The following is a 17968-nucleotide window of genomic DNA, read 5'->3' on the forward strand; positions in this document are numbered from 1 at the left end:
AATCCGCTTCACGAGGGTCCAATGGGAGTCATGAGGGGCGTGCATATGCAGACACACCTGCTGAACAGCGAACTGTAAATCCGGCCGGGTGAGAGTCAGATACTGAAGAGCACCAACAATGGACCAGCAGAACGGAGCATCCGACGCGGGAGAGCCCTCGAGAGCAGAAACCTTGGCCTTCGTGTCAACATGAGTAGCAACAGGGTGACAGTTGAGCATGCCGGCACGCTCAAGTAGCTTGTGTGCATACTTCTGTTGATGAAGAAAGAAGCCGTCGGGTCACCGAACGACCTCAATGCCAAGGAAATAATGTAGAGCGCCCAGGTCCTTGATGGCAAACTCATCACACAGCCGGAGAGTAATCTGCTGAAGAAGGGCTGCGGAGGAGGCCGTCAGGATGATGTCGTCGACGTAGAGGAGCAAATATGCAGTCGTGTCGCTGCGATGATAGACGAACAATGAGGCATCAAAGCGAGTGACGCTGAAGCCCAGTGTCTGAAGGAACCCGGCGATACGCTGGTACCAAGCGCGAGATGCTTGCTTGAGCCTGTAGAGAGACCGGGACAGCAAACACACATGCCCAGGAAGAGATGCATCGACGAAACCGGTCGGCTGCTCACAGTAAACCTGCTCCTCAAGATGGCTGTGAAGGAAGGCGTTGGAGACATCCATCTGATGAACTGGCCAGCCTCGGGAAACTGCCAGCTGGAGAACTGTGCGGATCATGACCGGTTTGACAATCGGGGCAAACGTCTCGGTGAAGTCGACTCCAGCGCGTTGGCGAAAACCACGGACCACCCATCAAGCCTTGTAGAGCTCAAGTGTACCATCCGAGCGGGTCTTATGGAGAAAGACCCACTTGCCGCTGATGACATTGGCGCGAGAAGGCCGAGGAACCAGTGTCCAGGGACGGTTCCGTTGAAGAGCGTCGAACTCTTCCTGTATCGCGGCAAGCCAGTGAGGATCACGAAGGGCTGCGCGAGCGGACGCAGGGATCGGTGATGGCTCAGTGGTGGAGGCGGTGAGAAGATACTCGTCGTTGGAGTACCGTAGACTCGGGTGATGAACGCCGGCTCGAGCCCGAGTGACAGGGCGATATGGCAACTCGGCGACTGGCGAGGCGGTCAGCGAGGCAGCCGGCGAGGCCGCCGGTGAGATGGCCGGTGAAGAAGAGTCGCCCAAGGCTGCCGAAGCGCCCGCGCCCGAGGCCGTAGAAGCGCCCGTGCCCGAGGCATAGGGGGCGGGCGAAGCGGGGGCGTCGCCTGAGGCACCTGAGGCGGCAGGGCCGACCGAGACAGCCGGCAACGGGGCGGCGCCTGAGGTAGCCTGTGAAGATACCGGCGACGGGGCTGCCGGCGAATATGCCAGCGAAGCAGCGGCTGCCGGCGAAGATGCTGCCGAGGCGGGCGATGCTGAGGCCCCTGAAGGAGTCGGCGAGGACATCGTGGAGGCGCGAGTCACGGCTCGTCCCACGACAGGAGGACCGCCGAAGCCCGGAGGTGGTCCAAGAATCGAGAGGGGCCGTCCACCTGGCGGGGTCGTTGGAGGGCCGCCGGTGGCCAGTGGCGACGGGGCGGCGGGAGGTACCTGCTGAAATGGAAACACCGTCTCATCAATGTAAACGTGCCGGGAGATGAATATACGATGTGAGACGGGATCGTAGCAGCGGTATCCTTTGGTGTTAGGTGGGTAGCCGAAGAAGATGCAAGCGACTGAATGAGGTGCAGTGGCGGCGAGGCTAGGATAGCAGAGACAACCAAAGATGCGAAGGCCATCATAAGATGGGGGCGCACCAAAGAGGAGATAGTGAGGGGCATAGTTCCAGCGTGGGCGACATGGGCGGATGTTAATGAGGAGGGTGGCAGTGGCGAGAGCGTCCGGCCAAAACCGGGGAGGCACGTTAGAGTGAAAGAGTAACGTGCGGACGCAGTCATTAAGAGTGCGAAGGATACGCTCGGCACGACCATTTTGTTGGGACGTGTAGGGGCAAGTGAGGCGGAAGATAGTGTCGTGGGAGGCTAGAAGGTTATGTACAGCGGCGTTGTCAAACTCTTTTCCGTTGTTAGTTTGTAAAGCAATGATAGGACGACCGAACTGTGTGGTGACGTAGGAATAAAATGCAGTGAGTGTGGCAAGAGCGTCGGAGTTGCGACGAAGAGGAAATGTCCACACATAATGAGAGAAATCATCTAAGATCACAAAATAGTATAGGTAGCCCGTGTTGCTTGCAACCGGGGATGTCCAAACATCACTATGCAATAACTGAAATGGAAAAGTGGAAATAGTGGTAGATGCGCTAAAGGGAAGATGAACGTGTTTGCCAAGACGACAAGCCTCACAAGTATGGTCGTCGATCTTATTGCATGAGAATGAAAAGCTCTTAAGTATTTGACGCAAAGTGGTGGAGTTCGGGTGTCCCAAACGAGCATCCCAAAGGTCGACACCTGCGGCGAGGGCGACTGGGGTGGTGGAGGCGGTGGTGGAGGAGTGCACCGGATAGAGCTCGTGAGGACTATTGCAACGGTGAAGGACCATCCGAGTACGGGTGTCCTTCACAGAAAAACCGACATCATCAAATTCAGCGGTAATGGGATTCTCACGGGCAAGACGACAAACAAATACAAGGTTCGTAACTAAATCAGGAGACACAAGAACATCAGACATAGTGATAGGTGAAGATGTGGAAGGAAACGAAGCACGACCAACATGTGTGATAGGTAAAGAGGAACCGTTGCCAACGGTGATGCAAGCACGAGGATGAACCGGAGTAGAGGAGGTGAGAGTATCAGGATGAGATGTCATGTGGGTGGTGGCGCCCGAGTCCATGTACCAAGCGCCGCCGGTGATGGGGCCGAGTGCAGGGCGGCCAAGTAAGTAGTGTCCCATGACGGTGAGACAGGCAGCGAGGCGAAGCCGCCGTAGGGCTGAACCGGGGCGGATGGAGCATGGCCCGGCCATCGGCATGGCGAGTAGAGCCGTAGGGCTGACACTGGCCGGCTGGTGCGGCACAACGTAGTAGGCCGGATGGCCAGCCGGAAAAACCTGCGGCGTGGTGTAGGGATCCAGCGCGTCCACGTACATGTAGCCGAAGAGAGATGACGCGGCAGAAGACATCGCAGCGGCGATGGTTATACCAGCGGAAGGCAAGGGACGGATGGAGTAGCAGCAGTGCGGAAACGAGAGAGGAGGGAGCGGCGGCTACCTGCGACGGCAGCGGCGGGTGGCGGCGGTGTCGGGTGAGGTGATGCGGGTGAGCGGGCAATCGCGCGAGGGCGGGCGAGCAAAGCGGCTTGCAGAATAGACTTGATCGGAAGCAGATAAACTAGAACATGCAGATATATGTATATGTGTGAAAGAACTTGGAATAGAAGGATCTGGTAGACGTGGCGTAGTAGTACTAGAGCTAGACTAGATGGATGGATTATGCTAATGATGATCAGCGGCGGCGGAGTAATTAGCAGTAAATAATGAGAACTAGTATAGAAGTGTTCCTTGCAGGCTACCAGACGAAGTAGAAGCTGGAGTACGGGCGATCGGAAAACCACCGTTGCCAGCCGGGCGTACGTGAGATCCTACTGAGCGGTGCTAGCGAGGCAGGACTTGGCGGGTGACGCGGAAGCTGGAGTACGGGCGACGCGGGAAGCAGCTACATGCGACGCGGGCGAGCTGGAGTACAGGCAACGCGAGCGGGCTGGGAGAGATAGGAGCGGCGGCCGGCGCGGGAGACGCGCGGGCGGCGGCTGGATGGCGGCGGCGCAGCAGAGGAGGCGCGCGCTGCGGCGGCGGTGGCGGAACGCTAGGGTTTAGAACCCGGAAACTGATACCATGTAAAAGGGAAAGAATAGGCTGTGCAGCACAATGTATTGATCGGTGCACACATGAGTGCAGAAGGGGCCACAACCTCAACTATACAAAGGAACTAGGAGGTCGGCCCAAGACACAATATACACGTACACAATATATTCAACAAGTACAAAATGAAATTCTTAACTAAAAAGGCAAAAATGTACCATTGTACACAGATTTGAAAACAAAATTTCAGCCTATATAGAAATTTCTTTGACATATAGAAGTTCTTTGCACGGACATAAAGATGCACAAAGTACAAAATATGAATAAATTTATTTGCAACTCCGCAGCACATGTCAATTATTTGACACAAAAACTGGATTGGGTAGGGAAGAGAAGAACGAGGGTATGTATGGGGAGGGAGTCACCTCTGCATGGCGAGGGAGGCGGATCTGGAAGTTGCTGACTAGAGAGGCGGATCTGGAAGTTGCCGACCACGAAGGCAGATTTGGAATTTGCCGAGCAATCAGACGGATCTAGACGTCGCCCGCAGGGACGGTGGCCCTTGACGGCAGGGGTAGGGGGCGCTCAATGCCGAAGTGGGACTAGATTGGGAGGGAGGCGACAGACAGAATAGGACGGACGGTACGGGGGAAGTGGCGGCGCTGGACGGGGGCGGTTGAGCCATCGTGGGAGCGGGACAAGTAGCATGATGGGGGCACAAATCATGCGAAAGACACCTCGAGAGCAAAATATTCGCGTGCTTGTCACACCCCAAATGAAAAAACCACGTGCCTCGGAAGCGAAAGTATCTTCGGGTCCTGCATAGGTATCTTCCTGACAGCCATGTACACGTTCCTGAATTTGTGCAAAGTGATTCGTGATTTGAATATACTACTGACGCAAACGTTCCACTCCATTCCTGAATGTTATTCTCATCCTTGAAGGTCATTATCGAGAACGTCAGGACCGTAACCACCTTTCGCCTCGGCTGAACATCCTCATCAGGAACAGGCACACATTCTTGAAGAGGCTTCGGGGCGATAACGAAGGTGTCTAAAGCATCACCAAAAACTTAGTTTCGGGTACTGAATTTGGGTTGGTAAAATTATCTCTAGTAAAATCATCTTTAGGTTTTTAGCAAGCATCTTTTGAATTATATCTACTACGGTGTCATTATACCACCTCTGTTATTTCCCTCTAGTTTGTCACGCTGGAGACTTCCTGTGTAATCTTTGGACGAACGAAATGCCAATATTTCTTGTAGAAGATTGCATACAAACCGTCATGGCCTACGGCTTTGAGATGTGAAAATAGTGCGCCTCACTTCATCCTCCATAGGTGAATCAGTTGTTCATTTAATTATTTAGAAACTCACAGGAGAATCTTTTCAAATAATCAAAGATCAGTTTTCTGATAGTGAGAAATGTTGCGACATGATACTAGATCCTACACGTTAGCGTGAAAGAACATGTTAAAAATTATATTACCAACCATTTCGGAATTCTACAATGTTCCGGTCCTTTTTGGCTCTAAACTATTTTCTCACTGCGATTGTGTTAGAAACTCAGTTTATAGCCATGGTTAATATCATTTAATCGAGCACGGTGCATCCATTCAGAAATATCATTGTAACATTCCAATTATCGGCCCTACAATAACAAGGGTCATGCATCATTTATATAATACTTTGTTTACCGATGACCCTATCCATAATATTTTGTTAAACCATACTGACCCAACCATGTTTATTTTTGCAAGTGCGCAATCTCTCAATACTTTAGAGATTTCGAGGAGTGAGATTAGCGACTGCGTAGTGGAAGATGTTGCACAAATACTGTCCAAGGTTACATTCCTGGATGTAAGCAGCTGCACATAGATTGGTGCCAGTGCTCTTGATGCATTTGGCAATAAATAGAAATCCCTCGTCAGACATGGCGAGTCATGCACCCCATAGATGTCCTTGCAAAGGTGTGACAGAATGACGAGGCCCATTCTATAGGAAGCAACATGCCAAAGCTCCGCCACCTCTAGATAGGATACATGCTCATTAAGACTAAGGTTGTCATCTAGATCGCCTCCCAGTGCCTTGACCTCAAGTTATTATTTCCACATTGTTGCCGGACGTCGAGGATAAGCTCTTGCAAGAGAAGTATCCTTGGCTGAAAAACCTCAGCGCGACTGCTATGAGAACCACATCTGCGACGAGTGCACCGATTACTTGGATGATGATTACATCTATTCATGGGACCAGTTCATGGATGGTGCAAACTTCGTAGATGCGGTTCTCATGACGTCCATGAAATTTTGCATGAGTAGATCTATTCATCATCCGAGTCACCAGTGCAATCCTCCCTGAAGCAGTTCTGATAGCAGTCGCCACATGGGCCCAAGGGTTTTAAGCGTAGGAAACTTATCTTGCAAGAGCTTATCATCGACATCCCAACAACCACGCCAATCTAAGCACTTGAGGTTATTGCACTCGGAGGCGATCTTGACAACAACTTAGTCTTAATGAGCATGTTTCATATCTCGAGGTGTCGGAGCTTTGGCATTTTGCTGGCAGAAGCATAGACCTCATCATTCTGGCAAACCTTCCCAACAACATCAATTGGGTGCACGACCCGCCGAAGTATGATGAGGGTTTTGCAGTTCTTGGGAAATGGCTACAGAGCATGGGCGCCAATCTTGGTGCAACTGCATACGTCCACGAATGTAACCTTGGGAAGTCTTTGTGTAAGATCTTGTCTGCAGTCACTGATCTCGCTCCTCGGAATCTCCAAAGTAAGATTGCACACCTGAAAAAGCAAACACCGTAGGGTCAGTAAGGTTTAACAAAAAAATGTTGATAGGGTCATTGGTAAACAAAGTATTATATATATGATGGATAACCATTGTTCTAGTAGTGCCCATAATTTGATCTAACAAAACTATCATCAAATGGATACATCCTTCTCAATTATGTGTTATTAACTGCGGCTGTGAAATGATTTTCTAACATCATTTCAATCTGAAAATAGGTCAGAGTCGGGAAGCACTAGAGCATTGTAGTGTTTGGAAATGGTTGGTAATATAATTTTGAACATGTTCTTCCGCACGGAAGTGCAGGATCTGGTACCATGTTCGTAATATTTCTCACTATCAGAAAACAGTTTAAGCTAGCAGAGCATTATTGTGCTAACAACTTGAATAGACCACATAGCAAATTTCTCACAAGTACTACAAGATTACTCAATGTATTAATTAACATCGGTTAAGTACGAACTGAACTTGTTAACTAAAAAGGCAAAATATACCACTGTACACAGATTAGAAAACTAAATTTCAACCTTAAATAGGAATTTCTTCAACATATAGAAGTGCTTTGCACTGACATAAAGATGCATAAAGTCACAAATTCAGAACTAAGAATGAAATAAATTTATTTGTAACCCGGTAACACATGGTAATAATTTGACACAACAACTAGATTGAGTAGGGAAGAGGAGAAAGAGGGCATGGATGGAGAGGGAGTCACCTCTGCACGGCGAGGGAGGCAGATATGGAAGTCGCCGACTAGGGAGGCGGATCTGGATGTCTCCAGCAAGGAGGGTGGCCATGAACGACAGAGGCAGGGGGCACTCGATGGTGAGGTGGGCACCTCTAGATTTGGAGGGAGGCGGCAGACCAAAACTAGAAGGCCGATATGGGGGGAGTGGCGGTGTTGGACGGTGGAGGTAGACCGATCGTGGGAGTGGGACTAGTAGCACAATGGGGGCACTACTTGATCATGTTTTAGGTATTTTGACCCAACCCTCCCGATGACAGCGCACGTTATGCGAAAAACACCTCGGGAAGCAAATATCAGTGTGCTTCTCACTTCCCAAATGAAAAAATCACGTGCCCCGGAAGTGAAAAAATCACGTGCCCCGGAAGCGAAATATCTTCGGGTCCCTCGTAGGTATCTTCCTGATAGCCATGTACACTGTCTTGAATTTGTGTAAAGTGATTTGTGACCTGGATATAGTACCGACGCAAATGTTCCATTCCGTTCCTGAAGGTTATTATGAAGAACCTCACGAACATACCACCTTTCGCCTTGGCTGAACATCCACGGCACGAACAGGCACACATTCCTGAAGGAGACTTCGGGGCCATCACAAACGTGCCTAATCATCACCAAAAAGTTAGTTTTGGGTAGTGAATTTGGGTTGGTCAAATAATCTCTGGTAAAATCATCTTTAGATTATTAGCAAGCATCTTCGGAATTAAGTCTACTATCGTGTCATTGTACCCCCTTTGTTATTTGCCTCGAGCTTGTCACGTTGGGGACTTCTTGTGTAATCTTTTGACCCTTCAAAAGCCAATATTTCTTGTAGAAAATTGCATGCAAACCATCCAGGCCTGCGACTTTGAGATGTGAAAATAGTGCGCATCACTTCATCCTCCATAAGTGAATCAGTTGTTCATTTAATTCTTTAGAAACTAACAGGAGAATGTTTTCAAGTAAACAAACATCTATTTTCAGATAGTGAGAAATGTTGCGAAGAAGGTACTAGATGCTACACATCAATGCAGAAGAACATGTTCAAAATTATATTACCAACCATTTCCAAACTCTATAATGCTCCAGTGCTTTTTGGCTCTAAACTATTTTCTCATTGCGATAGTGTTCGAAACTTAGTTCATAGATGTGGTTAATATCATTTAATTGATCAAGAGTCCATTTGGAGATATTTTTGTTACATTCAAATTATCGACCCTACTAGAATAAGGGTCATGCATCATTTATATAATACTTTGTTTACCAATGACCCTATCCACTATAATTTGTTAAACCATACTGACCCTACCATGTTTATTTTTGGAAGTGCGCGATCACTCAATACTTTCGAGATTCCAAGGAGTGAGATCAGCGACTGCATAGTGGAAGATGTTGCACAAAGACCGTCCAGGGTTACATTCCTCGATGTAAGCAGTTGCACCAAGATTGGTGCCCGTGCTCTGGATGCATTTGGCAAGAAATAGAAATCCCTCGTCAGACATCGGCAAGTCATGCACACCATAGATGTCGCTGGGAAGGTGTGCCAGAATCACGAGGCCCATGCTATTGTAAGCAACATGCCAAAGCTCTGCCACCTTGAGATAGGATACATGCTCATTAAGACTATGGTTGTCGTCAAGATCGCCTTCCAGCGCCTTGACCTCAAGTTCTTAGATCTGTGTGGTTGCTGGGACGTTGACGATACGCTCTTGCAACAGAATAGTCCTTGGCTGAAAAGCATCGGCCCCCGCATGGGCGACTGCTATGAGAACCACATCTGCGAGGAGTGCACTGATGACTCGGATGATGAATACTCATGACGTCCATGAACTTTTGCATGAGTAGATGTAGTCATAATCCGAGTCATCGGTGCAATCCTCCCTAAAGCGATTCTGATAGCAGTCACCACACAGCGGCCGATGGTTTTCAGCCCAGGAAACTATCTTGCAAGAGCTTATCTTCGACGTCCCGATAACCGCACAAATCTTAGAACTTGTGGTCATGGCACTCAGAGGCGATCTTCTAAATTACCTTAGTCTTAATGAGCATGTTTCCAATCTAGAGGTGGTGGAGCTTTGGAATATTGCTGGCAGTAGCATGGGCGTCCTCATTCTGGCAAACCTTCGCAACGACATCTAGAGGTTGCATGACTCACCGAAGTCTGACAAGGGTTTTGCAGTTCTTGCCAAATGGCTACATAGCACGGGCGCCAATCTTGGTGTAGCTGCATACGTCCAGGAATGTTACCTTGGGAACTCTTCGTGCAAGATCTTCTTCTATGCAGTCACTGATCTCGCTCCTCGGAATCTTCAAAGTATTGGGAGATTGTGCACCGGCAAAAGGAAACACTATAGAGTCAATAACGTTTAAAAAAATGTTGATAGGGTCATCAGTAAACAAAGTATTATATATATATGATGCATATACCTTGTTCTAGTAGCGTCCATAATTTGAATGTAACAAGAATATTACCAAATAGACACATCATGCTCAATTAAGTGTTATTAACTGCGGCTATGAAATGAGTTTCTAACATCATACCAATCAGCACATAGATCAAAGCCGGGAAGCACTAGAGCATTGTAGAGTTCGGAAAGCGTTGGTAATATAATTTTGAATATGTTCTTCTGCACAGATGTGAAGGATCTGGTACCATGTTCGTAATATTTCTCACTATCAGAAAACAAATTAAGCCAGCGGAGCATTATTGTGCTAGCAACTTGCATAGACCACACAACAAGTTTATCCCAAGTACTACAAGATTACTCAATGTCTCAATCACCATCGTTTAAGTACAAAATGAAACTGTTAACTAAAAAGGCAAAATGTACAACTGTACACATATTAGAAAACTAAATTTCAACCTTAAATAGCAATTTCTTCGACATATAGAAGTTCTTTGCATGGACTTTAAGATGCATAAAGTCACAAATTCAGAACTAAGAATGAAATAGATTTATTTGTAACTCTGCAACACATGGTAATTATTTGACACAACTACTAGATCGGGTAGGAATGAGGAGAAAGAGGGCATGGACGGGGAGGGAGTCACCTCAGCACGGTGAGGGAGGCGGATCTGGAAGTCGCCGACCAGGGAGGTGGATCTGGAAGTTGCCCACCAGGGAGGCGGGTCAGGACATTACCGGCAAGGAGGGTGGCCCTCGATGGCAGGGGCAGGGGGCGCTTGATGGCGAGGATGGCCGCGTTCGACGCACAACTGGGGCCGCGACAGGGATGGCAGCGTTCACCGCGTCCGATGCCGCCCGATGTGAACCCGCAACTACTAACTGCTACTCTCTCTTTCTCACTTTCTTTGTTTGTTGTGCTCAAACACACTAGTGAAACATATACTCATTGGTGTAGCATATACACGCCACACACATACGAGGAGGATTGGTAGTACTACTATTAAGCTCTTTGGCTGATGGAGTGGAATTACAACGGGAGGAGTGGTGCTGTTTATATAGCACTTACAAACCGACCTATGGTACGCATGTGCTGACGTCAAGTATCTAAATGACATCATGGCTTACGTTCTAGCCTATTTGCTTCACTGCTAAGACACGGCAGCTCTACTGGTAAAAGAAAAAAAAACTACTGCTGCTACCGCTGTGCGACACCTGACACCCGAAGATAATCCTGCCAACATGCATGCATCTAGTAATACTAGAGGGATTCGCGCGCCTTGGTGCGCGGGTTTTCGGTCATGTGTGAGCTGGTTTATTTTTCTTCCACGTACGGTTCTATCTGGTTTTATTTTTTACTGGTTCAGTCGTAAGTAGCTCCATTCAGTTTGGTTTTGCGATGTTGGTTCGGAGCTTGTGAGGACGTGTACCAAATCCGTGTGCCGCTGGTGAGGCTACATGTCTTAGGTCTGTTAGTGGGGCGGTTGGCTGGCCGTGCACGTGCGTGCTGACATGAGGTGTTGTTTTGGGATGCTCTTTCTCCTACAGAGCAGAGATGACACTTCCTCAGCGGGATTGTGGGCTGCCATTGGTCGCCGGCTCTTTGGTGGCTCATCTTGTCTCCTGAGATGCCACGTCCGCTCATTGTTTTTTTTCTTGTCATCGATTGATATATTTGCTCAGCGTATGCATTATTTCTTGCTATGTCGGTGAGTTGAGATTTTTATGTGCTCTTATCTCTGTAGGAAAGTGTTTTGGTCAGTGTTTCTCGCCGCTTGATATAGACACGGTGGTTGAGCACGGGGTAATTTCCTATGGCGGAGAAAGTGATGCCCCTGCCATGCCATCATGGTTGTAGGGTTGTTCTGGGTGTGAAAGGGCATGATACGCGAGCTTTCTGGGCCGAGGATTCGACTTTGTAGCTGAATCATGCGCTAGGCAAGTATGTTGCCTCTTACAAATTTAAAATAAAAACGTTTAGAAACTAAAGTCTTCCAATACATGTGAAAAACGAGGTAAGATCATGTGTACTTCCTCCGTTCCTAAATGTAAGTCTTTGTAGAGATTTCGCTATATGGACTACATACGAAGCAAAATGAGTGAATGTACACTCAAAATCCATCTATATACATCCGTATGTGATACATAGTGAAATCTCTACAAAGACTTATATTTAGGAACGGAGGGAGTAGTATATACTGTTAAACACGGACTGGCAATACGTACTGTATTAATGCATGCATAAAAGGGAAAATTATGACTTCATATGTAGCCATTATAATGTTGCTGAAACAAAATTTCCTGACAAACTGTTGTCCAGGAGAAGCCGACCGCAAGTGTCCACCTGAGTATCAGTTTGAGCTTGCTAAAAAAACAAACTGCAAAAATTCAATGATCGAAAAAAACTCTAGAGCTTCATGAAGGGAAATAAAAAAATGCACCAAGATTAGATAATCAAATGGGTATGTTTTACCTAGTGCTTGCTGTGCGATGCAACCATCCGCAGCTAAGGGCGACCTAGTCTATAGAAGAAGTTCAGAAAATATTGGCAAGACAATATAGCCTACACTGATGGAAAAAAAGATACAAATTGAAGGGATCAGCTAAGCAGATTGCACATTAAATGATGTGGTGTTGAACTAAAATGTAGACCATGCCAAAGTTGATCTATGCATTCTTCGATATAAAAAAACGGGGTTTGATCTGACTTCATCTCATATTTAGTCTCTCCCTGAGAGCGCACAGCAGAATGAAGCTACAATCCCAGGTTGACTTGACCAATCCAAAGCATAACATGGATTGTTAATAAAAGTCACTATTTTTCATTCAGATCTTCAGTAAAAATGCCCATCAAATAAAGGAAGTGAAGATCTTCCTTTTCACAAGAAGATAGGCTAAACCAATTCAGATTATAATTATTAAGTGAAGCTGGACGCATTTGGTTAAGATCAGAAAATACACACTATTGTAGCTGGAATTTTTTGGCCCTACAACAGAGCACGGAGCAAAGCTACCAATGACATCAGAAAATATTAAGGCTGGCCGGGTGTACCTGAACTTGACGCCTGAAGTGGCTGCCTACTAAAGGAGCAGTGCTATACGGACGATAAAACACAGACGATTCACGCACGACAGTGAAATCCAGCCACACATGCAGGTGTACAGGAGAGCAACGGCCGCTGGATACTTAGTCGTCTTCACATCGTGTACGCTTTTATCGTGTGTAGAGCAGTTTCGCTACTAAAGTAAGAGCACTAGGTGTAAGATTCCTCAAAAAGTTGACATTGTGCTCGGATGTCAATGCATTTTTTTAAACAGCCTTGTTGATGTGTTGCAAGTTCAAGATGGACCAATGTGGCAGTATCAAGAAGGAACTGCGGCAACTATAAAGCACTCACAAGTTGGTACAAAATGGATGATGAGAAGTTATATGCATTGCAAAGAATTAATGGCCTGTGCAAGATGCTTTTATTGGTTAATGCAGAAGGATATTTAGCTATATCAAGAAAAATAGAATAATATAGCAAAGGGCCTAAGAAAACATAAATGAATTGAGTACCGATTAGGAAATTGTGCCAATCTACTGCAAGAAATAAGTCAACAGGGTGATTCAAAAAAATGGAAGACGTAGTTACCAATTCTTATTTGTTGGTACATACTCGGTAGCAAATAAGTTATTAAATTTCAGTTACACCTGGGAATCAAAGTATATTTAGATCCTCCTGCAACAAACATGCTGGAAAACCATCTTTTATCAGAATATGGGATGAAGCATATTGTGGTTACTTTGAAAACAAAATGAAATGGCACTTGATCAGAAAATTTCTTACTCACTAAGTATGTATTGAGATCAACAAGCGTCAGACATCTGTTTATTTGTAGTCACTCTATTTTCTTAAAGGGTAGGATGAGGTGTTCATAGTGTGTTCCCTCAGTGTAGAACTGAAAATAATTACAATGGGACACCATTTTTTCATGCAAGATTTGCAATGTAGATGGTACTCAATGCTTTCCATGATTTAATTGATTGTCCAATTGTTTCTAAGCATGACTTCACTGTGCACATTGGTTCTTTAATACAACCCACTTGAAGGCATATAATGTGTGAAGGTACAAAATTACCATAATTAAATCGGATCATCGGCAGAAACTTACTGCTTTGGGCTCCCATAATAGTTGCTGCAGGCATTAGTTTGCAACATGAAAGTTTTAGCAATCATCTTTGGAATTAAGTCTACTATGGTGTCTTTGCACCCCCTCAGTTATCTGCCTCGAGTTTGTCACATCGGGGACTTCGTGCGTAATCTTTGGACCCACCAAATGCCAATATTTCTTGTAGAAAATTGCAACAAATCGTCGGGCCTGCGGCCTTGTAGAAAAGTTTCATGAGTAAATGTAGTCATCATCTGAGTAATCAGTGCACTCCTCACTGACGCTATTCTCATAGCAGTCTCCACATGGGGGCCGAGTGTTTTTATCCCAAGATATTTCTCTTGCAAGAGCTTATCATGGACGTCCCAACAACAACGCACATCTAAGAACTTGAGGTCATGGCACTCGGAGGCGATCTTGACAACAACTCTATTCTTAATGATCATGTTTCCTATCTTGAGGTGGCAGAGCTTTGTCATTTTGCTAGCAGTAGCATGGGCCTCGTCATTCTGGCACACCTTCCCAGCGACATCTATAGGGTGCAGTACTTGCCAAAGTCTGACGAGGGTTTTGCAGTTCTTGCCAAATGCCTCTAGAGCACGGGCGCCAATCTTGGTGTAGCTGCATAAATCCAGGAATGTCGGAAGTGTTCAAGATCCTCCACAATGCAGTCGCTGATCTCGCTTCTCATAATCTCGAAAGTGTTGAGAGATTGTGCACCTGCAAAAGCAAAAACTGTAGGGTCGGTAAGGTTTAATAAAAAAAATGTTGATTGGGTCATTGGTAAACAAAGTATTACATATATGATGCATAACCCTTGTTCTAGTTGCATCCATAATTGGATTGTAACAAAAATATTTCAAAATGGACCCACCATGCTCAATAAAGTGCTATTAACTGCGGTTATGAAATGAGAGTCTAACATCATCCCAATCAAAAACTAGATCAGAGTCGGGAATCACTAGAGCATTGTAGAGTTCAGAAATTGTTTGTAATATAATTTTGAACATGTTCTTCTTCAAGGATGTGCAAGATCTAGTACCATGTTCGTAATATTTCTCACTATCAGAAAGTAGATTAAATCCAGCGGAGCATTATTATGCTAGGAACTTGAATAGACAACATAGCGAATTTATCGCAAGTACTACAAGCTTAATCAATGTCTCAACCAGCATCGTTTAAGTACAAAATGAAATTCTTAACTAAAAAGGCAAAAATGTACCATTGTACACAGATTTGAAAACAAATTGCAGCCAACATAGAAATTTCTTTGACATATAGAAGTTCTTTGCGCGGACATAAGATGCCCAAAGTCACAAATTCAGAAGTAAATATGAAATAAGTTTATTTGCAACTCCGCAACACATGTTAATTATTTGACACAAAAACTAGATTGGGTAGGGAAGAGAAGAATGAGGGTATGTACGGGAAGGGAGTCACCTCTGCATGGCGAGGGAGGCGGATCTGGAAGTTGCTGACTAGAGTGGCGGATCTGGAAGTTGCCGCCAAGGGAGGCAGATTTGGAATTTGCCGAGCAATGAGACGGATCTAGACGTCGCCCGCAAGGAGGGTGTGTTGGGGAATGCAGTAATTTCAAAAAAAAATCCTACGATCACGCAAGATCTATCTAGATGATGCATATCAACGAGGGGAGAGTGTGTCCACCTACCCTCGTAGACCGAAAGCGGAAGCGTTATGTAACATGGTTGATGTAGTCGAACGTCTTTGCGATCCAACCGATCAAGTACCGAATGCACGGCACCTCCGCGATCTGCACACGTTCAGCTCGGTGACGTCCCTCGAACTCTAGATCCAGCTAAGGCCGAGGGAGAGTTCCTTCAGCATGACAACATGGTGACAGTGATGATGAAGCTACCCATTATGGATGTGCACAAGTTGATCCATATTTTTTTCTGATCTGATCTACGTAACGGTCTATATGTCAGGTTGTCTTGTGTCAAAGTATTGAAGAAATCCATGGCTTCATCATTAGCCGGAAGTAACCGGGGCATGACGGTACGAGGCTCTCTAATGTTATTTTGGAACGGAGTCCCGGATAGGATAATTCGCTTTTTGCTATGAAGTTCAGCAAAGGCCTTCCAAATATCGATATTCGGAAGGCTCTTGCTGAACTTCGTAACAAAAAGCGAATTATCCTATCTGGGACTCCGTTCCAAAATAAATTTGGAGAGATTCGTACCATCATGCCCCGGTTACTTATGGCTAATCATGAAGCCATGGTTTTCTTGAGTCCTTTGACACTAGACAACATGACATATAGAAGGGTAGATGAGATCGGGAAAAATATGGACCATTTTCTACACATCCAGAATGGCACCATTTTGTTAAATCCCTTGTTTGACATTCATGAGAGAGGCGGTTCGGACGTCGGACATTCATGAGAGAACTCTGGTAACTCTTCAACATGAGGGGGCACGTCGATAAACCCCCTCTCACACGACCAAACACTAGAAGCGTCGAGGCCACCCCAAACCCTAGAAGCGTTGCCGAGGGGTCGAGGGTCCTGATACGCCCATTTGCATCATGTTTTCCTACTGCTATTTATGTTGTTTTATTGTATAATAATGCTTTTTGGAGTAATTCTAATGCCTTTTCCCTCATAATATGCAAGGTATGCACCAAGGAGGAGAATTCCGGCAGCTGGAAATCTGGACCAGGAAAAGCTACTTCAAGCAACGTATTCTGCACAACTCCAAATGAGCTAAAACTTCCCGGGGAATTTTTATGGAATATTTAATAAATATTGAGCAAACAAGTACCAGATAAGGGTCACCAGGTGGGCACAACCCACCTGGGCACGCCAGGAGGCCCAGGCGCGCCTTGGTGGGTGCTGCCCTCCTCGGCCCACCTTCGGTGCCCATCTTCTGGTTTATATGTAATATAGACCTAGAAAAAATCAGAGGAGGACATTCGGGACGAAGCGCCACCGCCTCGAGGCGGAACATGGGAAGGAGCACTTTTGCCCTCCGGTGAAGCGATTCCGCCGGGGGAACTTCCCTCCCGGAGGGGGAAATCATCATCATCATCATCACCAACAACTATCCCATCTTGGGGAGGGCTATGTTCATCAACATCTTCATAGAACCAACTCCTCTCAAACCCTACTTCATCTCTTGTATTCAATCTTTGTATCAAAACTACAGATTGGTGCTTGTGGGTGACTAGTAGTATTGATTACATCTTGGAGTTGATTACTATATGGTTTATTTGGTGGAAGATTATATGTTCAGATCCATTATGCTATTTAATACCTATCTGATCTTGAGCATGTTTATCATTTCTGAGTAGTTACTTTCATTCTTGAGGTCACAGGAGAAATCATGTTGCAACTAATCATGTGAACTTGCTATGTGTTTGATATTTTGATGATATGTATGTTGCCATTCTTTTAGTGGTGTCATGTGAAGGTCGACTACATGACACTTCATCATATTTTGGGCCTAAGGGAATGCATTGTGGAGTAGTTATTAGATGGTGGGTTGCGAGAGTGACAAAAGCTTAAACCCTAGTTTATGCGCTATTCCGTAAGGGACCGATTGGATCCAAAAGTTTAATGCTATGATTAGAATTTATTCTTAATACTTTTCTCGTAGTTGAGGATCCTTGCAAGAGGGTTAATCATAAGTAGGAGGTTTGTTCATGTAAGAACAACACCTAATCACCGGTCCACCCAGATATCAAATTATCAAAATGCCGAACATGAATTAAGCCAACATGATGAAAGTGACTAGATGAAATTCCCGTGTACCCTCAAGAACACTTTGCTTATCATAAGAAACCATTTTGGCCTGTCCTTTACCTCAAAAGGATTGGGCTACCATGCTGCACTTTTGTTACTACTTTTGTTACTTGCTCATTACAAATTATCTTGCTAACAAACTACTCTGCTACTTACAATTTTACACTAGTAGAAAACAGGGCATATGTTCGGGCCAGGTAAGCCCATTAGTCCCGGTTCAGTCACGAACTGGGACCAATGGGTCCATTGGTTCCGATTCGTGAGGCCAGGGGGCCAGCCGTGCCTCGTGGGGGTATTGGTCCCGGTTCGTCTGGACCCTTTGGTCCCGGTTGGTGGGAT

The 17968-nt window shown here is 45.9% G+C and overlaps 1 pseudogene across 1 annotated transcript; it reads right to left on the reverse strand.

The window, feature by feature from the left end:
- Positions 1-4687: 4687 nt before the first annotated feature.
- On the reverse strand, positions 4688-16751 carry LOC123067957 (F-box protein FBW2-like; annotated as a pseudogene). Its single transcript, XR_006431557.1, has 4 exons — positions 16739-16751; positions 14170-14589; positions 7307-9217; positions 4688-6587 (listed from the first exon to the last, which is right to left on the reverse strand). The product of XR_006431557.1 is annotated as an F-box protein FBW2-like (transcript).
- Between the last annotated feature and the right edge of the window lie 1217 nt (positions 16752-17968).

Source organism: Triticum aestivum, chromosome 3B (genome assembly GCF_018294505.1).
Source record: "Triticum aestivum cultivar Chinese Spring chromosome 3B, IWGSC CS RefSeq v2.1, whole genome shotgun sequence".
NCBI lineage: Eukaryota > Viridiplantae > Streptophyta > Magnoliopsida > Poales > Poaceae > Triticum > Triticum aestivum.